This window comes from Muntiacus reevesi, chromosome 2 (assembly GCF_963930625.1).
Source record: "Muntiacus reevesi chromosome 2, mMunRee1.1, whole genome shotgun sequence".
Classification (NCBI taxonomy): Eukaryota; Metazoa; Chordata; class Mammalia; order Artiodactyla; family Cervidae; genus Muntiacus; species Muntiacus reevesi.
In genome coordinates, this window is record NC_089250.1 from 29,865,544 (window position 1) to 29,882,094 (window position 16,551).

General features: G+C 38.5%; 1 pseudogene; it reads left to right on the forward strand.

Annotated features, from left to right (window-relative positions):
- The window catches only part of LOC136157124 (histone-lysine N-methyltransferase SETMAR-like), a 91,382-nt pseudogene that overhangs the window by 26,033 nt on the left and 48,798 nt on the right, over positions 1 to 16,551 (forward strand).

The window sequence follows — 16,551 nt, forward strand, 5'->3', positions numbered from 1 at the left end:
ACAAAGCCTTGAAAGCATCTGGAAAAAAGACAAATAATATCCAGAGAAACAAAGAATCACATCAGACTTATCATTAAAAATAGTGATAGAACAAGCAAACAACAAATTCAAATGCATTATTTGACAGGTCGGGAACAGTTACTATTTGCCGCTAAGTTTTCCCTACAGATGCACCAAAAACTTATCTTGCAGTTTATTTCTGATTATGACAACCAAGATTGGATGAGGGAACATAGGAATTTTGAAAACATCAAGAAAGAGAATTTTTTATAACTCAGATATAACTCTGTGAATAGTGACGAGTCTGTTACATTCCAAAAAAAGACAAATTTGAGTTTACATGAGAAAATAAAATTCAATAAAGACATAGAAAACCTGAGCAACAGAGTTAATAGACTGGACAAAATAATGACAGAAAACAGTCTTTCTCAAGTGCACATGTACTGTATATCAAAACTAGTCATATTCTGGCCAGAAAAGAAGCTTCAATAAAGTTTTGAAATTGAAACAATTTATGGCATGTTTTTTGAAGACAGAAGAATTTAACTAGAAATTGATGCCAGAACAACTTAAAATATCAAGATATTAATATTTAAAGAGTAAATAATACACTTGTAAATAACCCAAGGGCAAAAAATAAAATAAAGTGAAATTTAAAAAATAATCAAAATAACTGATTTTCAAACTGGGGAATATCAGTGCATAGAGGAAAATTTATAACCTTAAATGCATTTCCTAGAAGGAAAATAGAGTTAAAGTGAGATAACTCAGCTTCTATCTCAAGAAGCTAGGAAGAAAGAGCCCTAAAAACAAACCCAGACAAAGGATAAAGAAGTAAATAAACATAAGAACAGAAATCAAAATAACAGGAAACATAACATAAAGAAATTCAACAAACCTAAAGCTGATTTCTTGAAAATATTAACAAGAAGTCAAATCACAAATTATTACATCAGGAATGAAAAACTCAATAATATTTCCAGACACAATTTTCAACAGAAATGTAATGGGAAGATATGAGCAAATTTATGATTTATAATTATTTAATAATTTAAGTGGTACTGAAAAAATTCTAGGAAAATAGAAATTTTGAACAGCTCTCTTTCTATTAAAGATATTGAATTATTAAAATCCATCTCAAAGATGCAGACATACAGAATAGACTTGTGGACACAGTGGGAGAAAGAGAGGGTGGTGCAAATTCAGAGACAAGTAAGAACCATATATATTACCATATGGAAAACAGATAGGCAGTGGGAATTTGCTTATATGACACCGGGAGCTCAAACCCAGTGTTCTTTGACAAGCTAGAGGGGTGGGATGTGGTGGGAGGTGGGAGGGAGGTTCAAGAGGGAGGAGATATACACATAACTATGGTTGATTCATGTAGGTGTATGGCAGAAGCCAACACAACATTGTAAAGCAATTATCCTCCAATTAAAAAGAATAAATTTTTAAAAATCTCATAAAGGAAACTTCACAACCAGATGGTTTTTCAGTAGTGAATTATTCCACATATTCAAGGAAGAAATCACATCATTATATACAAACTCTTGCAGAATATGGAAAGAAGGAACACTTGCCAATTCTTTTTTATGAAGTCAGAATAAACTTGATAGTAAAGCCTGATAAGAGCTTTACAAAGAGATGAAAGTAAAGACTATTCCATGTCATGACATTGGATACAAAAATCCCAGTATAATATTAGCAACTTTAATACAGAGATATAAGTTAAAAAAAAAAAAAGAATGAAAGAAAGAAAATGTGAAAGTATTAATTGCTCAGTTGTGTCCAACTCTTTGTGACTTGATGGACTGTGTAAACCGCCAGGCTCCTCCGTCCATGGAATTCTCCAGGCAAGAATCCTGGAGTGGGTTGCCATTCCCTTCTCCAGGGGATCCTCCCAACCCAGGGTTTGAACCTGGGTCTTCTGCATTGCAGGCAAATCCTTTACTATCTTTACTGTCAAGAAAAAGTACTTAACAAACTTCAATGGTCATTCCTTATAAAAATACTTGCTAGAATGAGAACACAAAGACAATTTCTATTTCAATAAGGAGTAATTACAAGGCTTCCCTGGTGTCTCAGTGGTAAAGAATGCGCCTGCCAATGCAGGAGACATGGGCTCGATCCCTGGCCCAGGAAGATCCCACATGCCGCAGGGCAACCAAGCTTGTGCACCATAACTACTGAAGCCCAGGCTCTCTAGAGCCAATGCCCCACAAGAGAAGACTCCACAGTGAGAAGCCAGTGCACCACAGCAGAAAGTAGCCCTGACTCACTGCAGCTAGAGAAAAGCCCATGCAGCAACAAAGACCCAGCACAGCCAAAGATAAACAAAACAAGTAAATTCATTTTAAAAATAAAGAGTGACTACAAGTAAAATGAATAGAAAACTTCATGTTAACTGATGAATAATTCGAAGATTTTCTGAGGTCAAGAAGCAGATAAAGTTATTTTGTTCTTATTCATTTCTAGGATTTATTAAGCATTCTATGTATTGGTGCTCTTTTTGTTAAACTCAAATCCAGTCCTATAATTTTTGGTATAATCCTTCAGTGAAACTGATATATTAATTAAAATGAGGGAATCATCACAGGACTAGTTTCAAAAGCATAGTAAGGGATAACAAAACTAGTTGAAAAGGATCTGTACAGTATATCATTCATGAAATTTAAAAAAATGTAATCATGTTATATATGATTATTGTATCTACCTTTCTTCATAGCATAAAACTGGCTGGGAAGAATATTTTCCAATTTCAGAATAATTGTGACTTCAGAGAAGATAAACAGGATATACAGTGATGATCCTAATGAAGATGAGCTGACAATTTTCAGTGTTTGTGGGGCTTCCCAGGTGGTGCAGTGGTAAAGAATCTGCTTGCCAATGCAGATGATGCAGAAGACTTCAGTTCAATCCCTGGGTCAGAAAGATCCCGTGGAGGAGGAAATGGCAATCCACTCTAGTATTCTTGCTTTAAAAATCCCATGGACAGGGGAGCCTGGCACGCTACAGTCCAGAGGGTCGCAAAGAGTCAAACAGGACTGAGCATGCACTCAAATAAAACAGGAACACTTGAAATATTTAGCTTTCTCCATAGACATCTCTTACCTTTATCTCTATGTTCTGCTAAAGCTTGAAAGATTTCTTAATTAAAAAGAAAAAATTACAGAGTTAGTGAACCTAATCTGGGATAACAGCAGTTTGCATGAAGAGACAGGAAACAGGTAAAGAAATTGAACTGGCACAGATTTAGAGAATGAATTTAGGGTTACCAGAGAGGAAGGGGGGAGGGGATAGACTGGGAGTTTGGGATTGACACATACATACTACTATAGTTAAAACAGACAATGGACAAGGATCTACTGTATAGCACAGGAAATTCTGCTCAATATTCTGGAGTAAACTAAAGTGTTAGTAGCTCAGTCATGTCAGACTCTTTGTGACTCCATGAACTGTGGCCTGCCAGGATCCTCTGTCTATGGAGTTCTCCAGGTAAGAAATAGAGTGGGTTGTCATTTCCTTTTCCAGGGGATCTTCCCAACCCAGGGTTGAACCTGGGTCTCCTGCATTGGAGGCAAATTCTTTACCTGAGCCAACAGGGAAGCCCTAATGGGAAAAGAATTTGAAAAAAGAATAAAAACTGAATCACTTTGCTGTATGCCTGAACCTAACACAACCCTGCTAATTAATGAGACTCCAACACAAAATAAAAATTAAAACAGGAAACTAAGCTAGTAAAATTGATGAGTCTTTGCAGCTGATTAGGTAATGAGAGAAAATGGAGGGGTAGGGGAGAGAGAGAGATCAAAGATGAAACTGAACTGTATATGTTAACAGTAAGGAAGGATGTGGGAATGGGTTGGGCTGGAGTAGGGGCTGGAATGGGGACAATGATGCTATCCACAGAATCAGAGAACATGGGGCAGGAGGCTCAGGAAGGAGAGGATGAGTTTAAAGGGTGAGTTGGATTTTTGGTGAGATATCCAGTTATAGATGTTATTGAAACTGAACTAAATGGAGAGAGAAATTAAGGAGGAAGCCATCATGTTTGAGAGCAACAGAATTGATTACTGGAAACATGACTTAGCTACATTTCCAAGGACATGAAGGTTATAAGAGGAAGAAGGAAAATCACAGCAAGTCTCTTGTGCAATGTGGTGTGAGCCTGGGTGGGTAAGAGACACAGAGGAGGAGAGGGCTGACCCAGCAGCTAGTTGAAGACAGAACTTTTTTTTGACACGTGAGCTGCCTCTTATTCAATTTTTATTGGGGTATAATTGATTTACAATGTTGTGTTAGTTTCAGATGTACAGCAAAGTGAATCAGTTACATAAACATATATCCACTTTTTTTGATTCATTTCCTATATAGGTCACTACAGAGTATCAAATAGAGTCCTTATTATCCATTTTATATATGTGTACATATCAGTCCCAATTTATCCCATCCCCCTACCTCCAATACTATAAGCTTATTTTCTGTGACTGTGATGGAAGAGAGGATGACACAGAGAAGTGGTAGTCTTCATAGTTAAGTGCCCAGGAGCAATGAAAGAGCATGAGAATGGACATAATGTTCTTGTGTTTAGCAACTAGGAGGTCACTGATGGCCTCAGGAAGAGGAGCAGCAAAGAGGAGCAATGATGACTACCACCACTACCATGGTGACTGGCCACTCAATGGGTGCAGACAGGAGCAGGGAGCAGAAACGAGTCACTGCTGCTTCCTGGCATCTCCATGTCAGCTGCCATCTTCCTTTCTGCACAGTCTGATTGCTCCTCCGAGACTGGTCTTCTCCCAGACTCACTGGGTGCTCATCCAGCTGCCACCCCCTCTCCTTTATCCTGTGGGTCTTAGCTGAAGAGAACTGGGGAACTGACTCTAAATTAAAACCTGTTCATTCCAGCCATGCATAAATAAATGTCCCTTCACTATCCCCTGCATCTGAATCTCTGAGATCCTCCATTTCACTGATCTTGTTTATCCTTGAAGCTGTCCTCAAACACTTCCCAGCCTTCTGAATTGCATACAAATGGAGGAATATTTGGTAAAAGTGTAATTGCTGTTGTTTGTTATTTTGTCCTGTCACGGTGCTTCCTTATACCATCTGGACTGGAGGTGGACTTGCTAAAAAAAAAAAAAAAGAAAAAAAAAAAAAAACCCATCCAGAAAGGACAGTCTCACAAATCTGAGCCTGAAAGAGAGATGGAAGTCCTTAGTCTCTCCTCAGAAAACAGATCTTTACAGAGTTTCCTGGCCAAACCTGCAGCCAAGATGTTGCTAAATCTGGGAAGTGTATCAAACGCAAACTGTGAGTCTTCTGTGCACAACTGTGCTCAATTTCACATGGTCTGTTTGTTGCTTTAAATGAACATCATAGGAATAATCACAACAGACACCTGTATGGTACTGGGTGCTTTTTAAATTCTTTCCATATGCAAGAGAGAATTTTATCCTCCCAACAAATTGGTGATGTTTGGAGTCTCTGAGAAGCTACAAGATCAGGTGAAGAGCAAGGTCTGTGCTGGGGCCAGGTCTTTGGATTCCCCACCCAGCACCCTGCACCACTGTGGTCCTTCTTCAGTACACACCACGCCTGAAAACAGAGACACGTGTCTTTGCCTCTGACAACAATTAGGCAGGACACAGTGAAATGGTAAATGTCCACCCTGCAATGATCGACACAGGATTGATTCACCATTTCTTTGCTCCTTTTAGAGAAAGCATTGTATTTGTTTGGAGGAAACGAATGAATAGGATGATTGCACCCAAGCATGGAATCAGAGTGGAATTTGGGCTTGCCCTGAAAGAAGCAAGAACTTATCATTGAATCATGAAGAAAGAAGAATAAAGGGAAACATAATAAGGGGGCAGAGACAGGGAAAGTCAAAAGGCTCTGTTTTGTGTTTTGTGTTATGTCCTCTTTCTGATCCCCTAACTTTGCAGTTAAACTACAAAGCACATGCAACAGTTGGGGTGAATGCATGGTGTAGACAAAGGAATGTAGCTTTTGTATTTAGATTTAGGAGGATGAAACCACCCCAGGGAAAGAGAGAAGACTAGGAGTTCAATTAGGACGCCAGAAAAATTGTGAGGAGGTTTTCTGGACTGTCACAGGCTATGGATTTGGGCTTTAGGCCAAGTTCAACCACATTTCTCAAGGGCAGGAGGCCTCAGCAGGCATCTGCATTACTTGAGAAATCAGAGAGCATTTCCAAAGCATTTATTTGGATGTCTTTGATCCTGTACCTAATTCAACACACAAAAGAAAAAAATAAATATAGTTATAAAATTACCTAAATGAGTATATACATATACATATGTATTTCTTGATTTATTAAAAAAAATGTGTCATAGTGACATACAATTTTAAGTGAGGAAGAACAGTGGACTTTTCATTGCACTGTCTTACAAAGGCAACCTTGGCTGACAATGAGCGGCTATTCCCCGGGGACATTTAGAAGATGCGGATGATATGTGTTTTAGAAAAAAAATTTAAATTAATTTCTACTGGACTACGGTTGCTTTACAATGTTGCGTTAGTTTTTGCTGTACAGAAAAGTAAATCAGCAATATGCACACTTACATCCTTTCTTTTTTGGATTTTCTTCCCATTCAGGTCCCCACAGAGCATTGAGTAGAGTTCTTTGTCCTACACTATAGGTTCTCATTAGTTATCCGTTTTATATGTAGTATCAATAGCGTATATATGTCAATCCCAATCTCCCAGTTCCTCCCACCTCTCCATCCCCCTTGATATCCATACATTTAATCTCTATATCTGTGTGTCTATTTCTGCTTTGCAAATAGGCCCATCTGTACCATTTTTCTAGATTCCATATATGTGTATTAATATATGATATTTGTTTTTCTCTGATTACTTCACTCTGTATGCCAAAGAACATGCTGCTGATAACTTTTGAGACATGGTAGAGACGATCTTCACTAATAGAACGTTGATTCCCATCAACTGACATTTACCCTTTATTATTATTTTTAATTATAAGAGAGAAACAAGAAACAGAAATACTACCTAAGGTAGTTTCCCAGTCTTAATAAAGACAAGCATAGCAGAGAATCAAAATACAGTATGACCTTGCACTTTAATTTATGACAAGTTACTTATTTTCTTCTCTGAGTTGCCTATTATCATGAATCTATTTATTCTTTGACTCAAACCATTTGGGTTAAGTAAGAAAGATCTGGATCAAAAGATCCATTTGAGAACTTTTATTTCACATTAAAAATAGATTTTTCCTTTTCCTCATTATAGTTGAGGCAAGAGATGTGTGTCCAAGTGTTCATCGCAAGAGAGGCGTTGTCAAAAGTGTTTCACTAACTGGAAAACTCTAGGATGAAAACAAAAGAAAATAGAAAATCCCACTGACAACAAAAGCAGTAAGAAAACCCCTCTTTTGGTTCTGTCTGCTAGCGCTGAACAGTGAAATTGAGTCCAGGCGAGAGTGCTCCCAGGTGAAGGAGTCAGACGAGAAAAATTGGCACCATGCAGCCTGTGAAAATTGTGGACTGTGGGGAAGAGCGGTAGAATTTAACTGTCACAATGATAAGATCATCAACTTAAACTATTTGAGACAGGAAGGAAGAAAGCTGTAGGTGGAAGTGACCCTACAATGAAGTAGGTAAGAGGAGTAGGAAAGAGGAACTCATAGAACATGACGAGAGATTCACAGTGGGGCGGGGTAAGGAGGGCGAGAGACATGAAAAGTATATCGGCTTTATTTTTGCCACTGCAAGAAATGAACTGGAACTTAGTGGCTGAAATAACAGAAATTTACTATCTCAAAGTTCTGGAGGTCGGAGTCCAAAATCCATCTCAGTGGGCTAGTGTCAAGGCATTGGTAGGGATGTATTCCTTCTGAAGCTCTAGGGCAGAACACAGGACTTGATTTTCCCAGTTTTGATTGAATGTTGTTATTCCTTGGATCACAGGCCATCCCTTAACCCCTGTTTCCACGGCCATATTGTCTTCTTTGATTATAGTCTTCTTACATCCCTCTTAAAAGGACCTCTTGATTGCACTGGAAGCTTCTGAATAATACAGGTTATTCTTCCCATCTCAATGTTCTTAATTTAATCACACCACAAAGTCCTTTTAACCATATAAGTTACATAAGGTACACATTAACAAGTTTCTGGGATTAGAACATGGACATCCTTAAGGGCCATAATTCAGCCTACCTCAGAAGGTGTTCACAGAATATTATCAAGACTATTTGTGATCCACCAGTCAGAATGGCCATCATCAAAAGTCTACAAATAATAAATGCTTGAAAGGTTGTGGAGAAAAGGGAACCCTCCTACACTGTTCATGGGAATGAAAATTGGTACAGTTACTATGGAGAACAATATGGAGGTTCTTTAAAAAAACTAAAAATAGAGCTACCATATGATCCAGCAATAGTATATCCCAGTCCTGGGAATACACCCAGAGGAAAGCATGGTTTGAAAGGATACATGCACCCCAATGATCACTGCAGCACCATTTATAATAGCCAAGACATGGAAGCAACCTAAATGTCCATTGACAGATAAATGGATGAAGAAGATGTACATTTATACACTGGAATATTACTCAGTCATAAAAAAGAATAAAATAGTACCATTTTTAGTAACATAGATGGGCCTAAAGATTAGCATACTAAGTGAAGTAAGCCAAACAAAGGTAAATATCATATGATATTGCTTGTATGTAGAATCTAAAAAACTGACACAACTGAACTTATTTACAAAATGGAAACGGACTCACAGACTTAGAAAACAAACCTATGGTTACCAAAGGGGAAAGCCTGGGGAGAGGGATAAACTGAGAGCTTGGGATTGATAAGTACATACTACTATATTTAAAATACATAGTAACTATAAATGTATGAAATAAATATATCATTATACAAAGGCTTGCCTCAAATAAAGTCTGGAAGAATAAATATAAATGAAATCAAGTGGATAAGCAATAAGGACCTACTATGTAGCAAAGAGAACACTGCTCAATATCCTGTAACAACCTAAATGGAAAAAGAATTTGTAAAAAAAAAAAAAAGATACATGTGCATGGATAACTGAATCACTTTGCTATACACCTGAAACTGACACAACATTGTTAATCAACTATACTCTGAAAAAGGAAAATTAAAAAACAAGAATTCACCAGTGAAGGGGGTGAAGAGAATGTTGGGGATCATAGTTAAGTGTGTGAATGAACATTTTAGTACTCAAAGAACAACCAGCCTAACCATCCTGGAAACCTTCCCAGAGGGTGACTAGCTGATATCAAAGCAGACTGTTAGAATGTGTCTGTGTCAGGGGCAAGTGTCATGGACTTCAAGGGAGAGAGGCTTTGGACTTGTGCTTTCTCTCTCTTGCCAATGGCAATGTCACTTTGGCATTCTCTTTCCTCTCCTGGAAAATGATTTGACTTTCAATATTCTGCTTAGATATTCACTCCTTCAGGAATCTTTGTATGAGCCCCAGGATTGCCCTGTGTGATGGGGCATTTCCTGACTTTCCTTCTTTCAGGAGGAAGGAAGGAGGCTCTGTCTCCTGAAGCCAAGGCAAGCAGACTCCAGGGGACACACTTGTTAAGTTGGTGACTCTCTGATTTGTCTCCTATTCCACTTGGTTAAGTCTAATGATGCTCGAATTCTGTTGAAGTAGTACAGACAGAGGGGAAAGATAAAAATGCCAGAGGTGACTCCAGGGACAGTGTTAAAATAGCCTGCTTTCCCTCAACAAAACCTGGTAACCTACATGATCTTCCAGGCATCAAGTGGACACCGAGGAATGTGATTTGGCCCAACTTTCTGGTACTCCATTGCAGAGCAGAAAGATACCAGCCCCTAGATGCCGTAGGAAAATCCACCTGTGTTGTGAGCTATGGAGCAGAGGGAGCCAGGTGGTCCAACTGGAACTAGGTCTCCCCTTTCAGAAAACTGGGGAGTGGAGGAATTCCTGCAGGAATGATACCTGTGTGCTTATACATTTATAACCTGAATATCCCACCATAACCATGCCCACCACACAGAAGGCATGGACAATGATCAGTCTATCTCAGGCAGAGAAGCAGCAACACTAAGCTTAGGTAAGTAAAGATCTCTTTGACTGTCTCTATTTCTTCCCCCTCATGAGTCCCCAACAGAGAAGGAACAAGTATCGAGAAGAATATGGGGTAAAGTGTTTGGGAACCAGATCACCTCCTTTCATGCAGGAGTTTATTCACACCCACTGATTTCTACTAGTCTATTAAATGAGTATTCAATATTTTTATTCATTCTGCTATTGATAGCCATCAGGGTTGTTTCCATTTTGGGGTCCCTGCAAACCCTATTGCTATGAATATTCTCACACCTGCTTTTTGTGAACATGCATGCACAATTATTGAGGGAAGTTAATAGCAACACAATCCTTCCTCAAGAAACAAGAAAAATCTCAAAGAAATGACCTAACCTTACACCTAAAGCAACCAGAGAAAGAACAAAACCAAACCAGATCAGCTCCTTCTCTCTCCTCTGTGGAGAAGAGACAAGGAGGACTTTCAGGCAGACCTGGAACTAAAATTTAAATAGAACTGAACCTTTAATACTAGAACAAGAAGGGTCAGACACATGCAGGACAGCTGTATGTGTCTGAAAAAGTATAGAGACTGGCTAGTATGTGATTAAGGAAGGCTTTCATTTGTAATAAACTGTCTCATCTAAATGCTCCAAGAAATTGGGTCTGTAAAGTGGTTACATAAGCTTTTAGGTTACAGGATTATAGCTAACTCGTTACTTTTACTCTAAGCTTATTGAGGACAGAGGCTACTGCACCACAGAGAATATTTAATTGCAATGGACTTAAATCTGCTCAAATTACTTCAGAAAGAATGTGTTTATTATAAGCAGAGAGACTTCACTGAAATTAAGGAAGAAGTGAAAAAGCTAGTCTTGTGAACAATGTCATTCTGGGTATTTTAGCAACCGAGAGTTCAGGTTCATGGACCTTCACTTTCATGTTTCACCGGTAAGGAAACTCAGCTAGCACTTGGTTCTGTCTCTGTATCTTTCACTTTAAATTTGACACAGAAGCTCAGTGGGAAACAGAAAGTGAGACAGACAGACAAAAATACAGACAGACTGAGCCAAGCCTGTGGATTTATTCATCTGAGGTTGGATGAGGGAACAGCTATGAGTGGCCTGCCCTGATTATGTAAACATTACTGCATCACTGAAAAAATGGAATTTGTTCTACTTGAGATCTTAAATTTTATTGGCTCATGATGATCACAGTCCCTCCACAGCTAGAATGTGACTGTTTCCCACCTTGCTCAAAGGGATGCACTTTAAGCAAAGATAAGTAAGGAATTACGTGTCTCACCATTTTCATAATCAAAACTTCCCCACTTTCAACATTTTACTATAATTATAGCAACCAGCTACATTGTCAGGGACGAGTCAGCTTGCTGCTGCAATCCTTCCATTTATTTTGGAGATACTTATCCTGAGAACCCTCTTCCTTTCTTCCTTGATGACATCAAAGTACCTTGTGAAAATCAATTTGTTGACTTGGCACATTGTGTAAAGCATCAATAGATTAAGAAAACAGTCCAAGCTGGGTTAGCCATGACAGTCAGGTATAGGAGTGAGAGGTTGTGTCTCAAGAAACTGCATCAGAAAATGAGTTTTTCCTATTATTACATCAACCTCCTTGACCCCAGAAATTCTGATGAACTCTCAGGGCTATGTAATTCTCCATCGGACTGGCCCCCAGCTCTGTCCCAGGCCCTCCAGAATGCTGCTTTCATCCACCAGTGTCTATGGTACTGGGGCAGAATGAAAGGGAGCATTTCTGAGCAGGGTCTGTTGAGGGTTAAGGGAGTGCAAGATGATGGAGAATTGTAATTAGAGGAGGAACCACATTAACTGAAAAGACATGTTAAACAGGGTGCCTTTTTAAAAATCTTGAAGCTATGCAACTTTATTTCATTCTTTTGAAAATTTATATTTCATTCTTTAATGAAGTTTTTTCATTTTTTTATTTTTAATTAGAGGATAATTGCTTTACAATGTTGTGTTAGGTTTCTGTTGTACAACGTTTTATTGTATATTGGTATATGGTTGACTAGGGTCTTCCCAGGTGGTTCGGTGGTAAAGAATCCACCTGCCAATGCAAAGGTTCTATTGCTGGGTCAGGAAGGTGCCCTAGAGAAGAAAATGACAACCCCTTCTAGGATCCTTGCCTGAGAAATCCCATGGACAGAGGAGCCTGACAGGGTTACTGTCCATGGATTGCAAAAGAGTTGGACATGACTTAGCAACTAAACAACAGCAATAGCTGATTAACAATGTTGTGATAGTTTCAGGGGGACAGCAGAGGGACTCAGCCAAACATCTATATGTGTCCATTCTCCCCCAAACTCCCCTCCCATCAGGCTGCCACACAACATTGAGCAGAGTTCAATGTACTATACAGTATGTCCTTGTTGGTTCTCCATTTTAAATATTGGTGTGTATGCGTCCATCTCAAATGCCCTAACTATACCTATCCCCATCCTTTCCTTCTGGCAATGATAAGTTTGTTTTCTAAATCTAATCAGGATGCCTTTGATAGCAACTGAGAAGAATTTCAGACTAACTCTTTACAAGATTGTTCTTATACGGTTGTTTTAAAGTGTTTTGTCTTTAAGTGGAGGATTTCAAGTTCACATAAATTCATGTTTTTAAATTCACAGAGTTCTACATAAACTTTGATAGAGATGGGAAGAGAGGAAGCATATGGAAGTGTCACAAGGAAGGTTCTTCCATCTAGAAGGCAGATGTAAACATAGATGTCAGATGGTGGTGGAAAAATACAGTGCAGCCTACTAAGCTCTTCCTCTTTTGGCAAAGTGTCAATTTGTGACTCCTTTGGCTTGATGAACAAGCTCTGATCTCAGAACTTCTGAAAAGTTTCCTGTTTTTTCTTTGCTATGTTCCAGATTCAAAATTAAATCATGTTCAATTATTCTTTCAATGGAACTTGAGAGTTTATGAGAGGAAAAACATACAGGAATGGAGAAGATCAGAAAGTACCATGAAAAAGTCATCAAACATGTATTTGTAACACATATATTTATATAAGTGTGATGTGCTCAGTCACTCAGGCATGTCTGACTCTTTGCAAACCATGGACTATAGCCTGCCAGCCTCCTCTATTCCTGGAATTTTCTAGGCAAGAATACTGGAGTGTGTTGCCATTTCCTCCTCCAGGGGATCTTCCTGATCCAGGATCGAATCATGTCTCTTGCGTTTCCTACATTGGCAGGCAGATTCTTTACCACTGTGTCACCTGGGAAGCCCGTGTTTATATATAGATCACAGTTTAAGTGATAAGGATATAAAACAGCTCCTTTGGTTTCTAACTGTGGTAAGCAATCAAGTGCATCCACTTTCATTATATTCTAATAGCTCTGCATTCTTAGTAGCTCCCTGCACATACTACTTATGTTCCTGCCACGCCAATGCCTAATACCCTTACTCGTTCCTCAAGTAATTCTCACTCAACCTTTAACACTAAGCTTTAGTGAAACCCAAGGCACTGATATATAAATTATAAGCCAAGCATCTCCTGTCATTTTTTGCCTATTGAAGAAGTAAGAGGAGGAAGTGACTCATGAGGAAATGTGAGCTTCCTAGAATTATCACCAAGATGCCACAGGTAAGTTTTTCTCTTATTTTGTGGGAAAGTGGTATTCTAGCATCATCGTTTTAGCTGATGAACTCCTCAGGCAGATAAAATCTTACATGGAAACATGATGTGTAGCACAGATCAATGGGGGAGCAGACCCCCAGTATCCCTCTCAATATCAAGGCATTTCCCAGGGAGCCTTCATATTTTATTGGACACATATGAGACCAAAGCATTAGAAGAAAAAGAAGGCCTTCTTAAGGTACACACAGGATGTACATATGTATCTTTTTTTAATTTATGAGGAAAATGGTCTTCTGTAGGTGTGGATTACTCTGATCTGGCCTGTAAAATCTGTATATAATATTGTCATCCTAGTTCATACTGTTGATGTTAGCAGTATTACATTTTTTCATCTGTGAAATGGGAATAATAGTGCATACCTTGCTAACTTCATGGAGATAACCAAAGATCATTCAAGAAAATGAATACAAAATCACACTGTAAACAATAATGTCTTACATGATCTTTGTTTTATTTCTGAACAACAGAAGCTAAAAAGTGGGGCCTCTGGAATTAATCAAAATGAGAGTTTATTGAAATTAGTAAAATGTAACCATACATACATTTTTCTTCCTTTTGGAAAATGTGAAACAGAGTAAAAGAAAGTGTATAAAATTTCCATAAAAACCGGGTCAGCGCTTTTTCTCTTCTCTTGGAAGTCACCAAAATCCTAAAGAAAATGAACACAAAATGGTAAAATCCATCTTCAATAATCTTGGGAGCCAAATCTAATCAATAGTTGCCAAAATGTGTTTCAGAGCTGCCCCAAAACAGCTGAGCTAGGGCAGAAGTTGTGCAGGAGAAAGTGCTAATTACGCACAGAGACTGTCAAGAGGGCTCAGAACTTGCACCTTAGAAAGAGCACCAGGAAAATACACTTCTTAAAATTAAGGGGCTACCCTAAAGTAGAGAAATAATACTCCTTGCTTGCAAAAATAAGCATGGGAATTTGAATGAGAAGAGCTAGTGGTAGAAACCTGGAAGGTGGTTTGGTTCAGAAAAGCAGAGGCAGAGCTGCATTAAGAATCATACAGAGATCTGGTTTCCTCGGTGTGTATGCCCAGAAGTGGTATTGCTGGGTCATATGGCAGTTCTATTTCCAGTTTTTTAAGAAATCTCCACACTGTTTTCCATAGTGGCTGTACTAGTTTGCATTCCCACCAACAGTGTAAGAGGGTTCCCTTTTCTCCACACCCTCTCCAGCATTTATTGCTTGTAGACTTTTGGATAGCAGCCATCCTGACTGGCGTGTAATGGTACCTCATTGTAGTTTTGATTTGCATTTCTCTAATAATGAGTGATGTTGAGCATCTTTTCATGTGTTTGTTAGCCATCTGTATGTCTTCTTTGGAGAAATGTCTGTTTAGTTCTTTGGCCCATTTTTTGATTGGGTCATTTATTTTTCTGGAATTGAGCTTCAGGAGTTGCTTGTATATTTTTGAGATTAATCCTTTGTCTGTTTCTTCATTTGCTATTATTTTCTCCCATTCTGAGGGCTGTCTTTTCACCTTGCTTATAGTTTCCTTTGTAGTGCAGAAGCTTTTAAGTTTCATTAGGTCCCATTTGTTTAGTTTTGCTTTTATTTCCAATATTCTGGATGAAACTGGAGCCCATTATACAGAGTGAAGTAAGCCAGAAAGATAAAGAACATTACAGCATACTAACACATATATATGGAACTTAGAAAGATGGTAATGATAACCCTATATGCAAAACAGAAAAAGAGACACAGAAGTACAGAACAGACTTTTGAACTCTGTGGGAGAAGGTGAGGGTGGGATGTTTCAAAAGAACAGCATGTATATCATCTATGGTGAAACAGATCACTAGCCCAGGTGGGATGCATGAGACGAGTGCTCGGGCCTGGTGCACTGGGAGGACCCAGAGGAGTCGGGTGGAGGGGGGGGTGGGAGGGGGGATCGGGATGGGGAATACGTGTAACTCTATGGCTGATTCGTGTCAATGTATGACAAAACCCACTGAAATGTTGTGAAGTAATTGGCCTTCAACTAATAAAATAAAGTTAAAAAAAAATAAAATAAAAAAATAAATAAATTTTGGAGAGGGAAAAAAAAAAAAAGAATCATACAGAGAAGTCATCTCAGGAGTAGGCAGCTGGAGAGGTGAAGAATTTTTGCAATGAGAACATTTTCTATTCTGGAAGACCATTCTGGGGCCCTTCCTTTGCCTGTCCTTCGACCTTTGTATTCCCTCTCCCAAACTTGTACAAATATCTGCTCCAGAAATATCCACTTCATGCTGGGATGAGTAAAAAGAGAGAACTAGACTAATATCAATAGAAAGATACCATAAGAAAATCAAAGGGGCAGATAGAAGCATTTTTATAAAAAAGAAAGTGCATAAAAACGTAACCACAGTATAGAAGAAAATTGTGACAAAGTATCTTGCCAAAAATTCTTAAAACTTTTAAAATCAATTGTTATATAAAGGAATATCATAATCAGTATTACAAGAACTCAGAGAATAGGTGGAAAAACAACAATATAAAATGAAATGTGAGTCAGCAAAGTACAGGAAAGAAATAGAACAAAGGAAAAAATAAAGAAGGTAGGAAATTCGACTTCCTTGGTGGTCCAGCGGTTAAGTCTGCCCTCCCAATGCAGGGCGTGCAGGCTCAATCCCTGGTTGGAGAACTGAGATCCCACATAGCACATGCTGGGGCAAAAAAAGAAAAAAAAAAGAAAGAAAGAAAGGAAAAATTGGAAGGAACATAGGAACGTTAGATACAAAGAAACACGATAAGGAAATAAGTCATTAAAATAAAATGAAAATGAAACAAATTTTTAAAAAGGATTAGAGAAGA